The sequence below is a fragment of the Chaetodon trifascialis genome, chromosome 5 (assembly GCF_039877785.1).
Source record: "Chaetodon trifascialis isolate fChaTrf1 chromosome 5, fChaTrf1.hap1, whole genome shotgun sequence".
NCBI classification, from domain to species: domain Eukaryota; kingdom Metazoa; phylum Chordata; class Actinopteri; order Chaetodontiformes; family Chaetodontidae; genus Chaetodon; species Chaetodon trifascialis.
The window spans coordinates 13,804,414-13,826,033 of record NC_092060.1 but is presented as its reverse complement, the minus strand read 5'-3'; the positions used below and the strand labels follow the sequence as shown (position 1 = coordinate 13,826,033).

Genomic DNA, 21,620 nt, shown 5'->3' with positions numbered 1-21,620 from the left:
CTAACTTTAGATCACTGCAGCACAAGCCCAAAACCTAGCAGACATTACTGCCAGATCCCCACGTTTAAGGAATGTATGAACTATGCTGTACGTGGAAGTATTTCATTCTTAGCTTTTATTGAAGACAAATCCATAGCATAGATCACAAGCCGCAGCATTTACAGCCTCAGCTACTGTGAAACCATCAAATACACTCAGCATATTAGCTGCACCAAGTTAAAACTAATTCTGTTTCACACAACAGCGTCGCAGAGCTTCATGATCATTTTGTTTTGCTGTTGAGTTGCATTGCGTTACACTGAGATGGTTTTCTAACATTTTGGCCACCCCATTTATATCCACTCTCTCATTTCTATCAATAAAAAAACATTGTCAAACCTATTTTCAGTGTATCAGTGACTAAACTATGACTCCCAAGGTGAATTTCAGCTGGAAATATACCACAAGGTTAAAATTTTGTTATGTCTAACAGGGGCTGGAAGCTGAAGATTTTCATGGCCACAGCAATCAAGAATCTTGGGTACTGTAGTATGTAGACCCCTCCATCAAGGCAAAATTACAGGCAAAACACAAATCATAAGAAATGAAGTTTAAGTAATTAAAACTGGGGGTCCTAACGTAAATCTAACGTTAGCTCATCTGGGTGAATCCCCCGTTTCCATGTTCAGTAACATTGAAGATATTGTTTTAAGAACAAAATTAAATGGGAACACAATACAATGGCAACTTTCAGGAAGGTAGGATTTACTGCAGAGCTTTCCCATTGGAGTGCAGTAGTTTCAACTTGGCGTACCTAATAAACTGGCAACTGAGTTTTAAACCGTCATAAAAACTAAAAGAGGCACCTGACAACATTTCTGAGCCCTCTTCAAAAGCTGCAACGACTCCGATTTAAACGGATCCCCTTTACGACCTGTTGTGTGTTCTGTGGGTACGTATTGATCCCCTGAACAGCGAACGCAGCACGCCCAGAGGAGTGTTTCAAAAAGGCACCTTTTCCCATAGATCCAAGATATTCAATTGAAAATTTTAACTGAAGCCTTTTCTGTTTAGATCTGCACATGCAGCAGCACAACGAGCGTGATAACACTAATTCTAGTTGAGATAAAATACATCAGGTCACACTTCTTAATCAGGACATAGCAAGGACATAGGACAGTGTGATGGAGTGTGTGTGTTTAGAGGACACACAGCTTAGAGGACTTCATCAGTCTCCCCTCCAACAGCATCTCAGAGGTCCTCTCTGCTTTGATCTCTCTACCTGCGGAAGCACTGCCAAGGGAGGAACAGAGAGGGAGAGAGAGATTGCATGAGTTCTCCCTCATCATCCCAGAAATATTGATCGTCTCATCACCGTGGCCTTGCAGCCTATAATAAATACAACTGGGGTGATGGAGGTGGAGGCGGGGACGAGAGAGGAGGAGGAGGAGGAGGACGAGGAGGAGGGGGGGGGGGGGGGGGGGGGCGCTGTGCTGAGTCTAAAGGAGGTTATTAGCCCTTAATGCAAGACGGCACTCCACCAAGTACATGCTGTTAAACACTCTCCTCCCCAATTCTCCGACCCCTGATTAACAGGACATGTTAAATTCAGCCGGCCCAAACCCCATTCATCAATATTCAAAAGCACCTCAACGGTACAACACATGAGTTCCCCCATACGTATCCCATATTGAGAAGAAAATACATAGACTTCATTCCGCCTTATTTTGGTCCGAGCCCACAGCCGGGTACACTTACTGTAGAAGACCCTTTGTTCTCCAACAGCGGAGAGATCTCTGCATTGCAATAAAAGTCTGAGCACAGAGCCAAATGTACTCCTACGCCCCGACATCCCTTAGAGAGAGGCTGAATGGACTCTGATAAAAAAGGAACCAATAAGAGTTCTGAGTAGATGGAGCTTCTGACTCTCCCCACTCTGTTATTATAGTAGCTAGTCTGCAATAACGACATTCACAAAGCTGCATTAGTCCTCTGGAACATCTAACTTCAAATGAAGTGAGCCGTCCTGACCTGAGACAGCGTAATCACTGATTACAAATGCTTCTGGTGCTGTTACATTATAACTAAGGCTGAATGTGCCATTACGGAAACAATAAGAGACAGGCAACAAGACAGGAACCAGAAGACAGAAACCTACGCGCTCAGGCGGTTACCTCGGCTGAACTCATTAAAATGTGAGAGGCAATGGCAAAAACTTCATTTAGCGTCTTCACCTTCCCATTCGTGCTCCAGAAACACACCAGTCTGCATCAGTGCGAAGGCTCCATTTTGAGATGCGCTCTCATCTTGTGATAGGATTGCTCTCTGGCCTCCGCATGTCAATAATGTGGAAAATATATCTGTAAATTGTCTGCTTACACGTGTTTATTTCAAATAGGCGAACACGGATTTCAACACAGCAAAATCAATAATGAATGTACACACATATGGCCTGTCTCCTCTCGCAGGCACGCGCTTTATATAAGCTGCCGCGCTCCATGTACAACAGCACGCCATATTAAATCAAGGAGATTGGCATGTTTCAGAAACAACATTCGCAAAATGTCAAAACCAAACCGCGGCTTCATAAGGCTCCTGCTGGGAGCCGGTGCCTCTGTAACAGTGAGGGATGAGGGCCCACTCTTAACTTCCTTTGCTTTTTTTCCGTCAGACACAGAGTCTGTGCAGTCATTATTACTTAGGAGATTTGGCATTAAATCAAGGACAAAGACGCAGCACATTCTGACTGCTAATCACCGCGGTGAGGCTGACATATTTTTAAAGAAGCAAAAGGGAGACTGTGAGGGATGACGGCGCCGCTGCTGTGGCCGGCCACTAAGCTGCGTGTCTCCACCCTTTCTCCTGGCTGCTGGATAAATGCTGCTGTGAGTATCATTACCAGCCAAACGGCCAAGGCAACATGGAGGGCTGATCTTGGCAGGCCAAATGAAGACAGATTCCAGGTGAGTGCATGTTGAGATGAATTCTGTGGCTGCACGGCAAATAAATAATGGCCATTCTGTTAACTGCTGACGGTGCTTGAAACAACTGTTTGTTCTTCGTGACTCAAATGATAGGGACAGATTTGATCTAGAACTCTTAAAGCGGCAAGTCGAGGCAGTGGACCCATTCTTAGATCTATATTGCCTGTCCTGCTCCTGACTGCATTTCAGGGTTTAGGCAGTAATGCGATATGTGGAGGTACAGGTATATTAATCAAAGCTAACTGATTCAATTAAACGGAAAAGGACGGAGGAGGTTACATTTAAAAAAATAATAAAGAAAGAAATTTCCCCAGCAGTTCATCATCCTAACTCTTATTGATCCACTGCAAAGTCCCGCTAGACACTCCTACTGAAAAAACTCAAAGTAGCTAATCACTCAAGTAGCCCACAGGGATTCTTTGAGAAACCGCAGGGGCAAGTATTCGGTCCGTCTCTAATCTAGCTGTATGTAAACACATTAAGGCTTTACACATGGCACACTCATTATCCACCCTCCCACAGATGTCATTTGCGGGGTGGGATCTGTTCTCTTGACGACATGTTTTCTGTGCGATTTCCATCCCCCTGCCAACACGGCTCCAAAGTGCTGCTAACGAAACAGAACAAGACCTGGATGGCTTCTGTCATGTCGTCACATATTAGCACATCACTGACTGTAAACAAGGAAAACCTCATTCAAATTGTGTTTGGTCTACACATCTCACATCTACTCCATTATAGCCCACTGGATATCTGCTATATGGGTTCTCAGCCACAGAATTACACACAATATCATATCAATCATGAGGAATTTTTAACCACACTAGCAGCGTGGCTCGATGTGGGGCAATGTCAGACCGGTGACTTGGTCAGTAAAAAATCCCTTCACCTAACGGATGGGTTTCCATGAAACTTAGCCCCAAGAGAAGGAATGCTACTGAGCTTTCATCTAGCACCACCATGACGTTGGTGAATTAGTGAAATATCTCAACAACTTTTGGACGAATTGGCGTAAAATTTGGTACAGAATTTTGTGTTCTCCTCAGGACGAACTGAACTGCAGTAACTTTGATGATCCCCTGACTTTTTATATAGTAGCATCGTCCAGTCAACATGTCCATTTGTCCGATACTTGTAATAACTTGTAAAACCAATAGCCTCAGCCGTACTCGGTGTTCAGTGCTAATTAGCAAATGTTGGCCAGTTAACAGGCTAAACTAAGGTTTTATTCAGACTGCCAGCTCAAATCCATTTTTTGGCATGTCCGGATTGATTCTAGAAAGTCTGGACAGCAGAAAAACCACATGAATTCCAATTTTAGCATTTGGAGGTAGTTTGAAATGGGATACCAATCAGATTTCTACACATGCGTCTCTGTCTCAGAGCGCTCTGATAGATTTCAGATTTCAAAATGCTCTTTCACTCGCAACGCAACACACAACGACAATGTAAAATCCAGAAAGATGGAAGTGCGTCAGAGCGGCCGAGCAGAATCTGTGCTGCTGTTAGCAGAGCGAAGGCTCTTTTCCAACGCAATTTGATAGCAGGATTCTTTGGATTGGGAGCATAATGGATCTCCACTTCTCATGCTTCTGCGATGGAAAGACATGTTCCCTACGTATGTAGTTACTGACACTTAAGATTGCCCATTTTAAGATGCGCCAGTGGCATGAAATGGTATATACTTGCTGTCTCCTAAATGGGTGTCGTTGAAAAATGGCATTTTACGGTCAGAGTGTTCTGAAGATATGCGGCTTGTGAAAAATGGGTCCAATATTTACTTTGGCGACTATGGGGTGAAACAATTCAGAATAAATAAATAAATAAATAAATAAATAAATAAACAGTCTTTGCTGACATCTACGCTGTTGCTGCAGTAACCTATACAGATAGGTTGGTAATGTCTGGACAGACAAATCTGATCTGATCATTTGCAAAATACAGTGTGGACTGTCTGTCTTAAAGATGCATTTTAAGAAATAAATGAACAAAGCCTTAGCATTGCCATTGTTAGCATGTTAGCATGCTGACTTTCACATTTACAGTAGCTCAAAGTGCTGCTGCCTAAGCACAGCCAAAAAGACCTGCTAGCCTGGCTGTAGACTCTTAGTCTGTTTCCATTTCTTTTCATCTTTGACACCTCTTTCACAAGACTATTGCTCATAAGAAACTGGAGGGAAAAAAGAGAAAAAAGGAGTGCAGAATTTCCATGGCTTCTGTGTGTTTCATTTTCAGCCTCATGGCTTTCATGTGTATTTATCACGCAAGTGTCAGTGATGACCCGAATCAGATAATGGATGTATGCACGACATAGATAGCTTTCTAAATGTTGTGTTTCTCAGTTGTTGGTCAAATCATCGTACATCTGTGAAGTGGCAACACATTTGATTGGACTTGGTGAGCATATGTGAAACATGATTGAATTCCTAGAGAGGATACACTCAGGCATACCAAGGAGAATTCAGCAGATATTTCTAGCAGCTCCTCTCATCTCTTGCACTGTGAGGACAGCACGTATAACATGGCAGCACTAACATCAATTTCTGGCTTACAGTGGAAAGGAGGATGGATTTTTAGCCTTCTGGGATGCATCCCTAATAAAATTCAGGCAAGTGCAAGGAACCTGAACAGCGCTGGCATGGCACTACATATATAAAGCAAATCAAAGTTTATGACAATCACTTCAAGTGTGAACTGCTGTGTATTACTCCTGCTACACTCCTTGGTCTAAATACCGCTTGTCATGGAGCCAGTTATCAGAATTACTGCCTGAGAAGAAAACGCACTTATATTTAGATTGATTGATTACAGTGTAAGATTAATGAGGGTATCACTTGGGATAAATGGGTTACTTCTTATTTAAACTCTTCACTGAATGCTTAATGTATGTCATTTTAAGTAATGTATCTAACAATAAGCAGCGCACTGAACATTGATCCGAGCGGATCAGTGCTAGCAAACAACTGACAGGGAGGCGAGCGGGGGAAACATTTTTCTTAAAACAGCTATTAACACTTAACAAACTTATAGAGTTGAACTGAGGGTTTACTGTGAGTTAATTGAGGTCTGGCTGGTAATTACAACAGGGAGTTGATCTCTCGCAATCAGGGTCCCAAGTTCATTGGCACTGCATTATAAAATCTTATAATGGATCAGCTCCTATGGCTAGTATTGACTCTTCTACTCTGGGTTAAAGAGCCCATGTAGTTGTCCTTGGTCGGAATAACCCTTTTGCAGAGCCAGTATCAAATGCAGATATGCAACTAAGAGTAACCCACATTGGTGAGCAATCATTTCAAAGGAACAAAACCATTCTTCTGGACCAGAAGAACGCATCTCATTATAACGTGATTCTGACTTTGCAGTGAATAGCATGTGGGTAATTGACGATGCTGTAATGTCTACAATTTGGTGGACGTTTCCTGCTAGGTATAGAGAAAATTAATTCTTGTGGTTGTAATGTCCCTGCCACCCACCAACCCCCATTACAGGAACTAAAACACAAACAGAAGTATCCTCATAAACCATACAAAGCCAGGCCTTTGAAGAGCTGATCATCCTGAGGGGACAACACTTAGCTATGCACCATTTCAAAAAGCAGCGAAGCCTTGCACTGAGTGCATGTAATTCGCCACTTTCATCCACTGCATTTTGAATTATGTTTTCTGCAGACAAAGATTAAAAATTCAGATCAACTTGTCCAGAAGAATATGACATTAATTAATCTTTTTTTTTTTAACACTAAAATGAAAGCTGTTGGGGCTTCAATGTGAAATATAATAGCCTTGTGCATTTGTATGTGTATGCGTGCCCATTTACAGAACTGTAAGTAAGCTGAGAAACTGAATCTTCCCATGGCCTAATAAGCTCCATAACAGCCTTAATTTAAGGTAAGTAGGCTGCAGTTTCAGTGAAAACTGAAAGGTCAGCTTTATCATTCGGTGTGAAAGGGCTCCAAAGAATCATACATATACCAAGCACTGACATGACCCAGATGTTGGCTGTAAAATGAATGCGCTCACAAGGCATTTGGTTAGCATTTGCAGCAGTTACAGTAATGTGCAAACACAGAGAGTCCACATTCAGGTAAATTATTGTGTTAGACTGCTAGACTTTGTGTAAGAACAGGGAGTAATTAATTTGTTCTGATCTAAAAGCATCACAGCGTGCCTTTTCTACAACTGCTGCATCACATACAGCAGTTTGGTAGCGTCACCTTTTCCCTCGAGGCATGTGCATGTTCTTTTAAACCCATCGTAAATCATAGGCCCTCGAGTCCTTAATTGTGACTGACGATCAATTAAGCCGAGATGAATTTCGAGAAAATAACGTGCTAATGAACGCAGCAACGCCCAACACATTATTCTGATGTTTCTTTTCAAAGACCTCGACTGCCTGGCTTCCTTGCAGGGTATTTGCAAATGCCAAAAGCACAGTGGTAGAGTGATGCTATTGACATGCAAATGGCTGGTAGTTGCAGAGAAGTGAGAGGTGCCAAAGTGTATTGTTGTGTGACAAGCAGGATTTCTGAATACGTAGCTGAGAGCCGAGATGTACACGAGTGCGCTCGACACGGCAAAACCCACAGCATTTATTTTTCATACGCGCACACACACAAAAAGGCATAATGGAATCATGAGCATTGTGGTGTGAGCTGCTCGATTTACAGAGGGAGCGCAGGGTTATAGTAGCCTAATGACAACAGTACATGATGGCTGGAGTTTTATGAGAGCATAATTAAGTTTGGAGTCGACCGACAGTGATGTGCTTTTAACTAAAGGTCAACAGTAAACAGCGATGTGAGCCACACTTGATTACTATGTATATCACAACATCAAAAAAGATGCTGCTGCACTAATGAGGGGGTGACCTTCATCTTCAGTGTAAACAAAGACCAAACAAACACATGCTGCGCCACATGGCCTCTATCAGCCATTAATAAGAGGCGTTTAAGTAATTAATAGTGGTTTCGCATTCAGAGAGACTATGTGACATACAGCCTTTGACGTCTCAAAGAGGAGTTTGCTGTACTCTGGTCTGTTGTGATTCATTTATATCACCGACTGAAGACAGATCTATGAATGGAAATAAAAAAAAAATTCACAGAAATATAATCTGGACTGCTTTCATTTCAGTTCAGTAATAAATAATCTACATTCAAAAACGTGACAAACGGAAATGTATGTGTGGCTCGAGCATTTACATCTTAATTCATCACATTACAGGCTCAGTGAGGGCTGCAGCCAGGTGGATTTAGAAGGAGATGTGGGGGGATTAGTGAAGTGATATCAATCATCACAGCTGAACCATCCCCTTATCCAGCACCATCACAGCCCGTGGCTGCTTTCCCCATTGATCCTGCTCGGCCTGTAGGGCTGCAGGTTAAGGCTAACCTAGCCCTTAGCTGCAGGGATTCCTGAAGTTTGGGGAAATAGCTAATTCCTTTTTTTTTTTTTTTTTTAATTGACAGTAAGAGTAAGAGAGTTGTGATTTCCAGTTATTTGAAAGCGTTGGATTAGACACAAACAGGCTGGGCTGCTGTGGTGAGGTTAAAAAAACAGAGAGACATCCTGGAGGGAAAAAAAGCAGCTGTTTTTCCTCCAGTCACATTCCCAGTTGTCAGTTTAGAAAAGCAGCCGTATTACTCTGCTCATTGCATGTTCACATTGATAGATATTATTAGTCAGGCCGCAGACTCCAGATGATGATGAGCTCCAAGGGACATTTTAAATGACAGTGTTCTTTCTTGAAGGGAGAGAGAGCAAACATCAGAGGCGACCAACTCTGTCTTGTTACTAATACTCATCTGCATTCTCTGAAAGAGTGGAACTGAGGGGCAAGGCCGGGAAGACGTAATGTGACTTTCCAAATATAAAGGAGGGTGTTGGGATTGGTTGTGTATGGGGCGAGGCAGAGACATGCTTCAATATCACACATGGAGGAGGGAACAGTGTCTCCTGACAACAGTCCTTTCGGCTCGCCCTGGCAGATATGTCTCCCCTCCATTCACTATTTCTAATCCTGTCTGAAAGCCTATCTTGAATGTCAGGCTTCTTCCTAAATTGGCTCGTGTTCTTAGTGATTGATTAAAGTACTGTAACCCAGCTTTATCAGACCGCCCTGAACTCTGTATTTCTGCCAAATCTATTAGGTAATGCATCCTATGTTATTGCACCGCATGGGCTTTTCTATTTTTTCCCCCACTTGCTGTCTTTGGGAAACACACAGATCCATTTACTATGATACAGAATACTGAGTTTATGATAGCACAGCAGCCGTCAGATCAAACAGCAGAGCAGCCTTAAGCTCACAACAGTTTGTGACAAATGTGGCACCCTAATTCAATACAGCATTATTCAGCAAAATTGGCTTAAATTTATCACCAAGGTCCAAAACAGTGCACGCAGGGATATACTTAAAACACATTTCATAATCCCTATTGCTCCTTTTCTAGCTTTTGACTGATGCCATTGGGGGTACCAAAAACACGTTGGTGTCCCCTGACATTGAGCTAACAATGTGACTATAATTCATGCGTTCTAATGCCGTAATATCCCCCATGCCATTGCACACAGAGGAGAGAGGAGAGGAGAGGTTGCCCTGATATTACTGCTGACGCCTGAGTCCTAGACGTTGCACTTAGTGTGTCTCCTGCAGGACATTATTCAAACACACACTGGCACTATAAAGTCCACGAGACAAGAGTAGGCCACTACAGTACCCAACACACACATCCTCAGACACTGCGGTTTGCTGAGGCCACTCAAGGTCATACAGCAAGGCGCCACACATACAGGATGTCACCGGTTTAGAAAATCTGTGGTCTTTTATCCAGAATATGTGCACACGCTATGCTGAACTATGAGTGCAGAGGAATGAAAAGACACTTAAAGAAACTGAGTGAAGACACTCTGCATATGGAGCTCTGAGTATGAATTAAAATTCCATTTGTGCACGTTAAACAGAGTAGAAGACCATATTAATGACTGCACGCTTAGAAGTAGGCCATGTCCAAACACTGCAGGCAGATTTGGCCTCGGGTTGTCTGCACTTCCTCAAAAACTGCACACAACACGCACTGTGAGCTACTACTGTATCTGCCTTCCTGTTCTGGGCCTGCTTTGCAGCAGAGACGCCCAGAGCAATGACAACACATACTGTAGATACTTTCTACGTGCTTGTGCACTTTGCGATCATGCACCCAGGATTACACGCAGCGCCGCAACATTTCCAAATCAATGTTACTCTAAAACAACATCTTTTTTATCTGCCTCTTTTCAACCCTCTGATATTTCTGTTGGTGCAGCGACTATAAACATCCTCCCTGTTCCATGTTTCATTAGCAACCTGAGGGAGGAAAAAAAGGCTTTTCCTCCAACATCTGGATGTTAGCTAGCTTGAGTGAAAAGTCATATCGGATCAGATCCTGCTACATCAAATGCAACTTGAGGGCACATTATTTATTCATTTAGCTGCTGACATCCAAACCATGCCCTAAACGGTGACACTTTGAAAACTATTCCTCTGTGCCTGAACTGTGCCGATACCAGTGCAACTAGCAGCGGCTCAGAGAGGGAAAGGAGTTTTATGTTCCTTTTACCAGGCATGAACGCAGATGAGACAGAACAACGAGGCCACTGTTGTTCTCTAGCTGAAACGCCTTGGAGCTTCTGTAAGGAGCGTAACAACAATGGAAATGCCTCCATGCCTGCTGTAAAATGTCATGTGACTACAAGGCCTTCCCGGCACTAAAAGCAAAGCCCCGAGAGTCAAAATGGCACATCACCTATTACTGGTATTTACTCCTGTGGTGAACAGAATGCCTGGCTCGCATACATACTGGCCTGTGTAGGTGTGTGTCAGGTGTGTGCATGGGTGATTTGTATTGTCCTTTTCATCTTTTATGAGTTGGCAGTGGAAAAAAAAGGTGAGATGAATCACGAGAAAATTTTCACTCAGCAGGAAAAAAATCCGTCTGTTATTCAAAGCTCGCTCGTATGACAGCAGCAAACCGCAATGCTGTAAGTTCTCAGGCCCGAAAGCGTTTGTTATTACACTGAATGCTCTTTTCCATCTTTGTGCTTGACTTCTTCTCACCAGCAATCCATAAATGACTTTTCTATGCTGTAATTAAAAAAGGTTCTGCATCCAGGTGGATAACCTAAAGAGAGGCATTGGTGGTGACAAGTGCCCTCTAACTCCAGAGGATCAACATCAGCAACTTGGTATGCACACATATTCCACAAAGGCAATCCATATGTGATGGATACAAAGAAAGGGTTTTCAGTGGAGGAGGAGAGCCGCCTCTGTGCAGGATTAAGTGCTTTAGATCTAATGATGAGAGAGGGCCTGTTTTTATTTGTTTTCAAACAGGCATTTCGCTCTTGATGGAATTGTGCTCTGTCTCCGGGGGGTACAAATGCTCATCAAAGACCTGGCTTTGTCAAACAATCCATACACTCTTAATGCCACATAGCACGAGATACTTGCTAGACAAGTTCAGAGAGCAAAAATCAATGACAAACAATTTATCCCAATTTACAATGTGATTATAGTACATAACATTTTATATCATACACTTTTGGTGTTTGATGCCGAACCATTAAGGGACAGCTCATGTTTTGGGAAGCTAGCCCCCTTCAGCTCAGAATTCCTTGGTGGGATTCTCGCTCTTCCTATCAATATCTGCGGCAGTGGCTGCCAGAAGATTTGGTAGCTCTGGATGCCCGGGGCTTTAAATCTGGGCCAGGGGTTGTGTGGGATGCTCAGATAAATGGGTTGGGCTTTGTTTTATTGCAACACTGCATGTCTTAACTTTCTGTGTCTACCAGGGATTTAGAAAATTTGCTACTGTCCTTGGGCCTCTCTCTGCAACAGCGGCTCTGAGTCGGGTTTGAGTCAGCCCTGGTGCCCCAAGATTACATAAATATTCTCTATGAGCCATTCGTCGCTATATCCATGCTCGACTGTTTTGGTCGCTTTTTATCTTTAGCAGCGTTTTGTTTTTGCGTGGGTACTCGTTGCGAGTCTCAGATTAAAAGGGAAACTGAGGATCTTCATTGAACCCAATTTGACAAGTCCTTTCACACTGTTCCGAACAATTAAACACACAGAGTAAACATTTTCTCAATGGAGGATGTTCGGCTCTCGAGTCCTGTTCTCGCGACCCCCGCTAATGGATTCCGCTAAAAAGACCTTAACATGTGATGTAGCTGTTTGTCATTCGTGTGCAGCAAAGCATCAACGTGAAGGAAAAGTGGGCTGCCGAGACACAAAGCGCAATCATCCCCGAGGAAATGTGTCACATTTCTGAACGTCTTTTGTGATGAGGTTTCTTCATTCGTGGCTTCCTTATGTCTTTCAGAAAGCACAGTGAGAGACAAAGGCAAAGATATGGCTTATTAGGTCATTTCTGGATTCCTTTGTACACACTGATCAGGGATCTGCTGGATAAATCACATGGGTATCATTAGAATCAACCCTGAGGAGTCTTCCGGTGCAGCGTCTAAGTGTGTGTGCAAGCCAGCTAATGACTTTCCTATGGGTATTTTTTCAACAGCCAATCAAGTAAAATGACGTGTAGCAGCTTGGCAGCCCGCCTGAAATTTATTTTACAGTTCTGATGCTGTTTGCTCCATAAAATATACAATACTTCTTCCGTTTAGCTATTTATTTCAAATGCAGATTTGGGAGATAGCTTGGTGATGCAGGTGGCACAAAAAAATGTAAATTCAATATCCTGTTTGGTGAATTGTTATTCTTCAGCAGCAAGCAAACAACTCCACGCAACATCCCTTTAGTTAACATATTACTTGGCGCCAGGCTACCAAAAAGCCTCAGCAATAAATGCTTATTGTCACTGTTTGCTTTGGAGTTGGGGCTTCTGTGGAATTTCAAACGCATGAAATGTGTGTGAAGCAGGTTTGGATTGAAAGAGGATGTGATTAAAGAGAATAAGAGATGAGAATGCAAGTAAATTCTGGGGTGTCAGAAAACGTTGAATCATTTAGTAATTTTCGACATGGCAGGGAGATCTGCCTCAATCAAAAAAATCTTTGCATAGAAGAGGAAGTGCAGAAAAATGCTGGGATACAATTCAGCGGTGTTTGTGTTCTGCTTGTTGTTTGTGTGTCGCTGTGAGGGGGGTGGGGGTGGGGGGGGTAGTAAAGCCGTAGTCTTTGACTGCATGAATAAAACAAACTTGGCAGATTTTTGTTTGACTGGCTTCCCCCAGCCCAGAGCTCACTTGTCAAAAGGCTTATCCAGGCTTACCTTTCACCAACCTAACCATTTTCCTCTTGTTTCTTTTCAATCTCACCTCTTCCTTCTGTCCTTGCTCTTATCCTCTCTGATCCCCTCTCCATTCCTGCTACTCTCAGAGAACCATTTCTATCCGTATCATTTCACTCTTCTGCTTTAGGACTGAACTGCCCACCACCATTATGTCATTCAACACCTGTACTTAAACTTGGTTGAAATTCACAGAGGGTGCAGGCCGAAAGGACCTATAGAGAGAGAAACTACAACTCTTGTCTCGAGTCTCTTGTCTCAAATCTACCTTCCTGTCGCAGAGATGGGACACGTTACCTTCCAGGTCTCTACTGGGCTACTTCAGCCCATGGAAGTACAGTATATTAATAATCATGGTTGCATCCCACATAGTTACAGCACTCTACAAATAATATGCGATTATGGATTTTGGAGCACATCATTTGGGCAGTTGTAGCAAAACCCTCAAATCTGTGCTACTTAAAGGATCAGAAAAGCGCCTGGAGGATCACTCTAGTCTTATGTGTTCGCCCACATCTCCAAACTCCTCAGAAACAAAACTTTTTCTAGATTAAAAACCAGCAAGAAACTTGTCAAAACCTCCAGCTCGTCCCTCCGTCCTTGCTGTTTAACTTGAACCATTGTCATAGTGACCTACAGCCACCAATTCATCAGAGCTGCCATCTTGGGAGAGAAAGCCAAAAGGCTATTTCTGTAATGACCCAGATTTTCAGGTGAATCTGGATCCGTATCAATGTAATGAGCTGCAGCGAGTCAAAGAGAAGATATCAGGTCAAATAAACTCGATTTAGCATGGATTTTAAAGCTTGACGTTCGGCGTCACACAATATTTCAAATAATCAATAAGCTAAATGATCTATTATTCAAGCTGCAAGGGCCCTGCAAAGTGTGCATCTCTCCTTTAAAACGCAATCAATTCCTGAGAAAATTCCCCTCTCTAATTTCCTTTCTTGGTAATTTTGTCAGATTAATATCAAGTCAATTTCCTGGAGCCTGTTCTTACACCGAGCGATGGCATGATGATGGTACCATTGGAAGGAGGCTATAATTGTGGAGGCTAGCTCCTTTTGGGAGGAATATGGGCACAGATGGGCCCTGAGTTTGATGGAGGAATTTCTCTGTCCTCAAAGGCTATCAGGAAGCATTGCCAAGCTGGCAAGAGATATAAATAGACCAGTCAGGAGCAGGTCTACGTGTAAGCACAATCCCAAAGCAGGTACTATCCTTTTAAGGTAGACGGTTTACAGTGTTATTAAGGCACGTTTAAAAAGTTTACACACTCTAATACACAGTACTACTGAGAGGATTTCACTAGATTTGGTTGCTGACTATTTCCTGGACCATACAACATTTCACTCATGCATTCCTATTAAGGTGACTACAACAGAACACCGTGGACAACCATCAAAGGGCTAACAGACAGATATCTGCTCACACTCACATATTAGACCTGCGGGCAGTTCACTCAGCCTGATCTGCATGTGCGTGGAAAGTGGGAGGAACAGTGAGCATCAGTAAACAGAGACAGCTACCACTGAAGACACCAAGGACACGTCCGCACTATTGTTTTGGCGAGCTGGGGGGGGTTTGATGACCTCTCCTCGGGACATTAAAATCTTACTTTCTATTCTACTATTACACATTTACACAGGTGAATTTTTAAAGGTTGATTCGGATTTCTTTTTTTCATTTATGTTCTAAATATTGACTGTTTTAGGCCAAAAAGAGCCAAAATGAAGTCATTTAGTGAATCATAATTACACCCCTAACATTGGGGAGATGGTTTTGAAACAACATTTAAAGAAACAAAGTGTCTGGAAAATATATATTAACACTTAAATGCTGAAAAGAAAAAAAATCGGGTTTGGTTGCAGTGGGAGAATTTGGATTCATTATCTCATAATTTTGGCTTGAGTGAAAAACAGCATAATCCATACAGGGACAAGCCAAAGGCCCGTTTGCTGTGAGGCAAAAATGACTGAACCCTCACAGCCCTTTACATTTATGATACACATAATATTTAATTTGGTCTCCAGGATCCTCCGCAACCAGAACAGTGAGATGAAAAATAAAAGCTGCTGTAAATAAGCAATAACTCAGTCAGCCGGAGCTCTGAACAACTCACATCTGTGCCTAATGTCTTCTCTGTGTACTATGAGAAATACAGGTGAAAAGTGTGGTGGAGAGTCTGCCTGAGAACAGATTTAAAGGATATAAATACACACTTCTCCATTATTTACAATTTGCCTTGAGAAAAGAAGAACGAAAGTTAAAGGATGAAGAAAAAGAGACTCTGAGAGTATAAAGTATGGTTCCCCAAAGCCAACGCTGGGCTCCAATTAGGTCCGATTTGGCCTGCCAAATGTTAAAAAAAAAAAGAGAAATAAATAAATAAAAGTGAGATAAAAATGCTCTTAAATACGTAGGAGCCCTAATTATTAACTCTCTTTCATAATCTGAGTCCAGTGTACCATTTTGCATCTTGACAATATGATCCAAAGGTGTTTGTTTTGGCCCAGCAAGAGTCGACTTGTGGCACACAGGTCTGAGAGTATACAATGGCCAACCAGTGGCAGAGGAAATGTGTGTGTGCGTGTGCGTGTGTGTGTGTGGGGGGGGGGGGGGGGGGGGGGAGAGAGGAAGGATCTCAATTAATCTCTTGCATTACTGCAGTCATTTCCACTCTCTTCATCACCAGCAGCATGTGCTCTGTGAGATTTAAAATATTTAAATCTGTAATCTGTCAGCATTATGAGGTTAACACACACTCACAAGACTGGTGTCCTATCCGTCACCGCGCTTTCCGCTTCACGCGGCCCCACATACATCACGCGGCCCTGACGTGGCCTTTTGTGGGTCTGGCTGGAAAAGACTTTGGGGCCGGCGTCTGTAATTTCTCAACAGCAGTAAAGACATGCTGCTGGACCCTGGAGAAAAATTAAGGGGAATGTGTGGGACTGAAAAAAAAAGAAGAAGAAGAAAAAGAAAGCTGCGCACTGCAAAGCGCAAGGAAGCCTCTAATTGTTTCCCCAGTGTATGTGACCCAGTGACTCCGGAGGAGTTCTTCCTTGTTCTTTTACTATGGGTAAACCAGCATTCATTATTGATTTGGTGGCACAGACTCTTACACAACACGGAGTTATGAGTGGGCCTAAGTGTTTTGTCAGTTTGGTCTGCAGCTGCATTAGAGCCCCACTAATACAACCTCTCTGCTTTCTTACACATAGTGCCATATTGTCCTAAAACTCTGAATTAATAACCGAGAATGAATAAATTGAATGGGATTAAAGCTTGAACGACAGTGACCCGTACAGTATGTGAATATTAGGTTGATGGAAGACACTCCAACGTAGCCCATTTAGCCAGCTCCATGTCATGTCTTCATACGACAGGCTTTTACTAAGCTCCTTAAGAGCCTGCCCCGGGGGATCTGTGGTAGGCTGGAGGTACTGACTCAGGCCTTATCTCCACTAATTTACCCCATGAATTAGATGGGCCCTCACTTCTGTGTCCTGCCAGATCCACACAATGCTCACCCCGTGTTCAGAAAATGAGGAGAGAAAAGGGTTTAGTGATTGCTTAGTTGGATAAGAAGTTGGGAAATTGACAGGGGAAACACACACTCTGCCTCATCAACGTTACCTGGACAGTAACGCTCGTCCCCGGGATTTAAAAGTGTTGATTCCCTGTCGCTTGTCTGTACATTTCTGGGGTGGATTAAGTGGAGTAAAATGCAATTTTGAATCATAGGGATTAAGGTGAACTTTCCGGCAAAACAAACGTGCAGGGCTTCACCCCTGTCAGCCACGAAGTGAGGACAGAGTGACTGTTCCTTTGTTCATTCCACACTTATCTTAATTATTTTCTTGACAGACGTCTTAAAATTCAAATGAGCCGGCGTGCTACATGCATGGACTTTCAGAGCACAGAGAGCGCAGGGCTGCGGAAATCCATATGTAAAGCGGGAGTTACTTGTTTGTCGCATCATGCTGCATGTGCAAGCGGACAACAAATCATCATTCATAGTCACAGTCTGCAAATAACTATGACACTTCCACAAAGTGAAATCAATGCAATGTAAACAAACTTGCACACACTGCTTGAGCGGATTGATTCCTGCATGCCACAGCTGAAAAGGTCACTCATGTCGTTCGCATGTTCCACATGAATGAAATGAATTGAACTTCAGCCCAATCTAAGCTTATGCAAGCCCAGAGTGCAGCTTTGCAACCAAGAGCCTCTCTCCCTATCATGGCGGTCTCTCTCCCCCGCCCCCCCCCCCCCCCCCCCCCCCCCCCACACACACACACACACCGCCTGCTGTCTCCCGCCATGTGATGCATTTTTAAAAAGTCTCCTTTAAAAAAGGAAAGCAATCAAAAATAGCTCCTCGCTGCTGCCGCACATTTGGTCGCGTCCCTGATTTTGACTCAGTGGGCTTCGTCCTAAGTCTGTTTATTATTGAGTGTAAATTGTCTAATTAATAAATAAATAATAAACAGATAACTTCTGGCAGACAGTGAGTGGAGACATACTGTGTGACATCTGCTTTGTAGTTAGGATGGCGATGTCCAAAAGAATCTTGTTTACTAAGCAGACACTGGTCTTTGGCAGGGAAACCTGTTAGTCAAGGGAGATGTTTTTGGGCCATGAACAATGTAAAATCTCTGTTAAATATGTTATGTGCAGTAGTCTTGAGGCATATCTTTGAGCCTCAGGCCAAAACCATTTTGTTAGTCAAACAAAGACTGTTTCATCTTTTCACAGATTTAACAAATACGACTTATTCATTATTAAAATGAATATGACACAAGTGTATCTTGCAAATTGCAGCTTGTTTCAAGTAATAATAAAAAAGAAAGAAAGAAAGAAACAGGGTGTTTTTCTGCAAATATGTCACCAAAGTTGTGATTTAATGATTATGAAAGCGCATCCTCCTGAGCAAATATGAAGAGACAAGTTTATCCTCCTTCATTAGTCACTGTACATCTACGTCTGTGGCTAACCAGATTATGACAGAGCTCAGCCGACACGTCATGACGCACAGTTTGCTTCTTGCCCCATCCGTTTTCTCTGCACTACCACTACTATGCAGGGCAATTAAAAACCCGAGGGACTTTGAATCATTTACATTTTAAGTGGCAATAAGACTGAATGAATGTCTCCTCCTGCACCCACAGAAGAAGTGATAGTTTAAAGGAAGTGTGTCAACTATATATCTGTTTGATAAGCCATTTCTAAACTGTGTGTCTGTGAGCGTCAGACATCAAGACCAATGCAAACCTTTTGTTTGCTTGTGGTGCAAAACTAATCTGCATTAAATCCAAATTCTCCACGACTGCCTTTTTCTTTCTGCGCTCATGACATTGCAAACTTGTGAAAACGGCGGCGGAACAATGACAGGCCTTTCCTCAGGTGTGAGCTAGGCGGTGATAGGATGCATTTTTCAGAAGGTCAGAGGTATCCATTTGGGAAATTATTCAGCTCCTGCTCCTGCTGCTCCAAGACAACACGTCAAACACAATGAAGAATATTAGAAAACACAAATAACCTTCCGCAACCTCTCTCACATGTGCAACTACACACCTCTGCTGCGTATACGCGGAGGAACGCACGCGCTCGCACGCCTCCGTCCACGCGTCTGGATGTGAGAGCACGCTGGAGGAGACACTAAAGGCTAAAGAACAAGAGGCCTCCCGGGCCGCAGACCAATGAGTGGCTCATCCATGTTAAGTCAGGCCAAGACGTTACTCAGGTGTATTCACTTTAGGTCAGGACGAAGCCTTGCTGACCTTTGCAGCAGACAGGGAGTCTCATGGAGCTTTCCCGGAGCAGCCCTGAGACTCACAGAGTAAACAACAGACTCGACGCTGCACTTTGAAAAGGTGTTCCTGTGTGTGCCTGGCAGTGTTCACACACTGACCACTTCTCAACCTAATAAGTCTCGCCGATGAACAAATTCATCAGGCGGCATTGTTGGTAATTCTTCTCCAGCAGCTGAAACACAAAGCTGAGGAACAAAAGGCCCCAGAAAAAGAGTGAAGAATAGATATTAAAACAGCAGGGAAGTTGAAAAATAGCCCTTTGCTGGACTGGAATACAAACACTGAAGTTCCAGAGAGAGGACTCACAAGCAGCAGCAGCAGCGTGCATAATCCTCCACATGATATTGAAGACACACATGCAATATAAATGAACGCAATTTCACTGCAAATCAAATCCAAAGAGTCCTAATCAAATTTCATAGGCGCTCTTTAAATGAGCTCAATAGGAATTCTATGTGTCTGTGTTGTTATTAGCCATTAAGGGCTTCTTTCATCAATAGTGTGGCATGCATGCCAAATAAAAGGCTGGATCATTTCCTAAATGCTTGGGTTTCAGGGACACACTGCTTATTCAACCAATCACCATGACAACTCATGCTTGACATTTTCACTCCCTCTTCTCGTCTTTTTTGGAATTCGACTCTCGCGGTTAATTATTCTTTCTCCCGTTGACTACAACCAGGCTATTTATCTCTGAGCTCCTGCCATGTGTCCAGGAATTTCAGATTGTACAAAAAGTGGAGGCAAGAGGCCTGCAGGATCATTCTTGTGGTTTAAATTTAGCACGACACGCTCCTCTTGCACAAGCAATTTGTGCTGTGTGGTTTCTACAGCTTTCGTAGGAATGATAAAAGATGGGAAGGAGAGAGGGAGGCATGGGATGCGAGCGATGCTGCGATAGGATGAAAAGAGGCAGATTTATAGGCTACTACATCATTAAGCATTTCAGTATTGAGCGGGCAGGAAAATAATATGTGATATCGGATCTTCATCTAAGTTCTTTGTCACTGTGAAAGATGGAGAGAAATATCCTTGATTTCAAACTCTCTCTGAACCTCATGCATTACAATTAAGCATTCAACCTTAGCGAGCTTCCCATTCAGCCCTAAACCTCCAATCAAATCGATTCATGTGCAAAAACTTCAAATAAAAAAAAGAAGAAGAAGAAGAAGAGGAAAATGGGGATCCCCACTTATGCATGTGGCAGAATACCGTGGCCCTCACCTCGACAGATGGAGGTATATAGCTGGCTACAAACTGGTGGCAGCTCCCACTCGCATCCTGACATCTTTGATCTGATGTCATTCCGGCCGATTTGACTCACTAATTCTTCGTTTAATTTCCGTTCAACTTGCACTTTAATTTGCCTAAAGCAAGCCATTCCTCTCCTCTTTTCCTTCTCTCTTTTTATTAGTTGGGTAGGGAGCACGGCTCGCTCGCGCGTCACTGCTCCATCACGCACACACGAGCCGTCCTTATGTCCAAGTAACAAGTGCCCTGAACAGTTCCACACAGCGCTTCTGCCGTGCGCCGCCGTTTGCAGCGCAGATGCGTTGTGACATGTTACATGTGCCAGTGTGCGCAAAGACACACAGGCGGTTCATCCGGCATCCAAACGGAGAGTCGGGCTCGTCCGTTCAAGTCACAAAATCCTAATGCGTTTTGGAAGTGTACGTGCTTCGTGCCGGGTTACTGCGCTGCGTCGATGGAGCATCAGCACGCTTTTATCTTTACAGAAAAAGACAAGTCGTATAATTTGAGTCCAAGTAGCCCGATGTGCCCGTTTCCCCCCTCCGCATCCCCCTAATTCACTCACCAGGCAGACAGCCTCAAGACTTCCCCCCTCAGCCACTCGTCAAGTATCATGGAATGACTCACCTGCCTTGTCGAGACGTAAATCCCCCCATGCCTTGTTTTTCTGGGGGAAAAAACCCGGGACAATGTTTCACTGTCTCACTTGCGGTCGGGTATGCATGTACTCCAAATATCCGTCCAGTCTGCGCACTGCTTCTGCTTCTCGTTAATGACCTTCCTGCGAAGCGACAGCGGCTCTCGTTATCCTCACTCCGCTGTCATTTTAATGGATTTCTCCCATGTTGCTGTTTTTTTTTTCCCACGGGGAAGCTCTCCTCATAGTCCTCCTGGTGCGTTTTGATGCTTTCGCCTTGACTCTCCGGCTCAACACGAGCTTCGCGGGAGCGCGCGGCGCGACCCCGGCTGGATGTTCGGGAGCGCCAATTGGAGATGGAGAGGAGAGTTACTAGGTAACCAAGGGCACACGCATCATACATGAAAAGGAGAGGAGGATTTATACCTTCCAACCCCGCGCTGCCCTCCCGCTCTGGCCGTCTGCGACAGCTCATCCAAAAAATGTCACCGACGGGCCACACTTCAGCGTCCCCCCCAAAAAAATCCCCCATCAAGGCAGCATTCTTCCCAGGGCGAGTTGCTCCAGTGGGGAAATTCTAAAATTCTCGGTGTAATTGCGTTTTCTAGGAATTTCTCTTTTAAATTGTACTAAAAAATAAACAAGCTATTAACA

The 21,620-nt window shown here is 43.6% G+C and overlaps 1 protein-coding gene across 2 annotated transcripts in view; it reads right to left on the bottom strand.

Annotated features, from left to right (window-relative positions):
- The window catches only part of nlgn3a (neuroligin 3a), a 118,501-nt gene extending 97,219 nt beyond the window's left edge, over nucleotides 1-21,282 (bottom strand). The window contains exon 1 of one of the 2 annotated variants that reach the window (XM_070962005.1): nucleotides 20,957-21,282. The gene's annotated coding sequence lies outside the window, so the exon portion shown is untranslated. The remainder of the gene's footprint in view (nucleotides 1-20,956) is intronic. The other variant, XM_070962007.1, reaches the window with a different exon arrangement.
- Nucleotides 21,283-21,620: the final 338 nt, after the last annotated feature.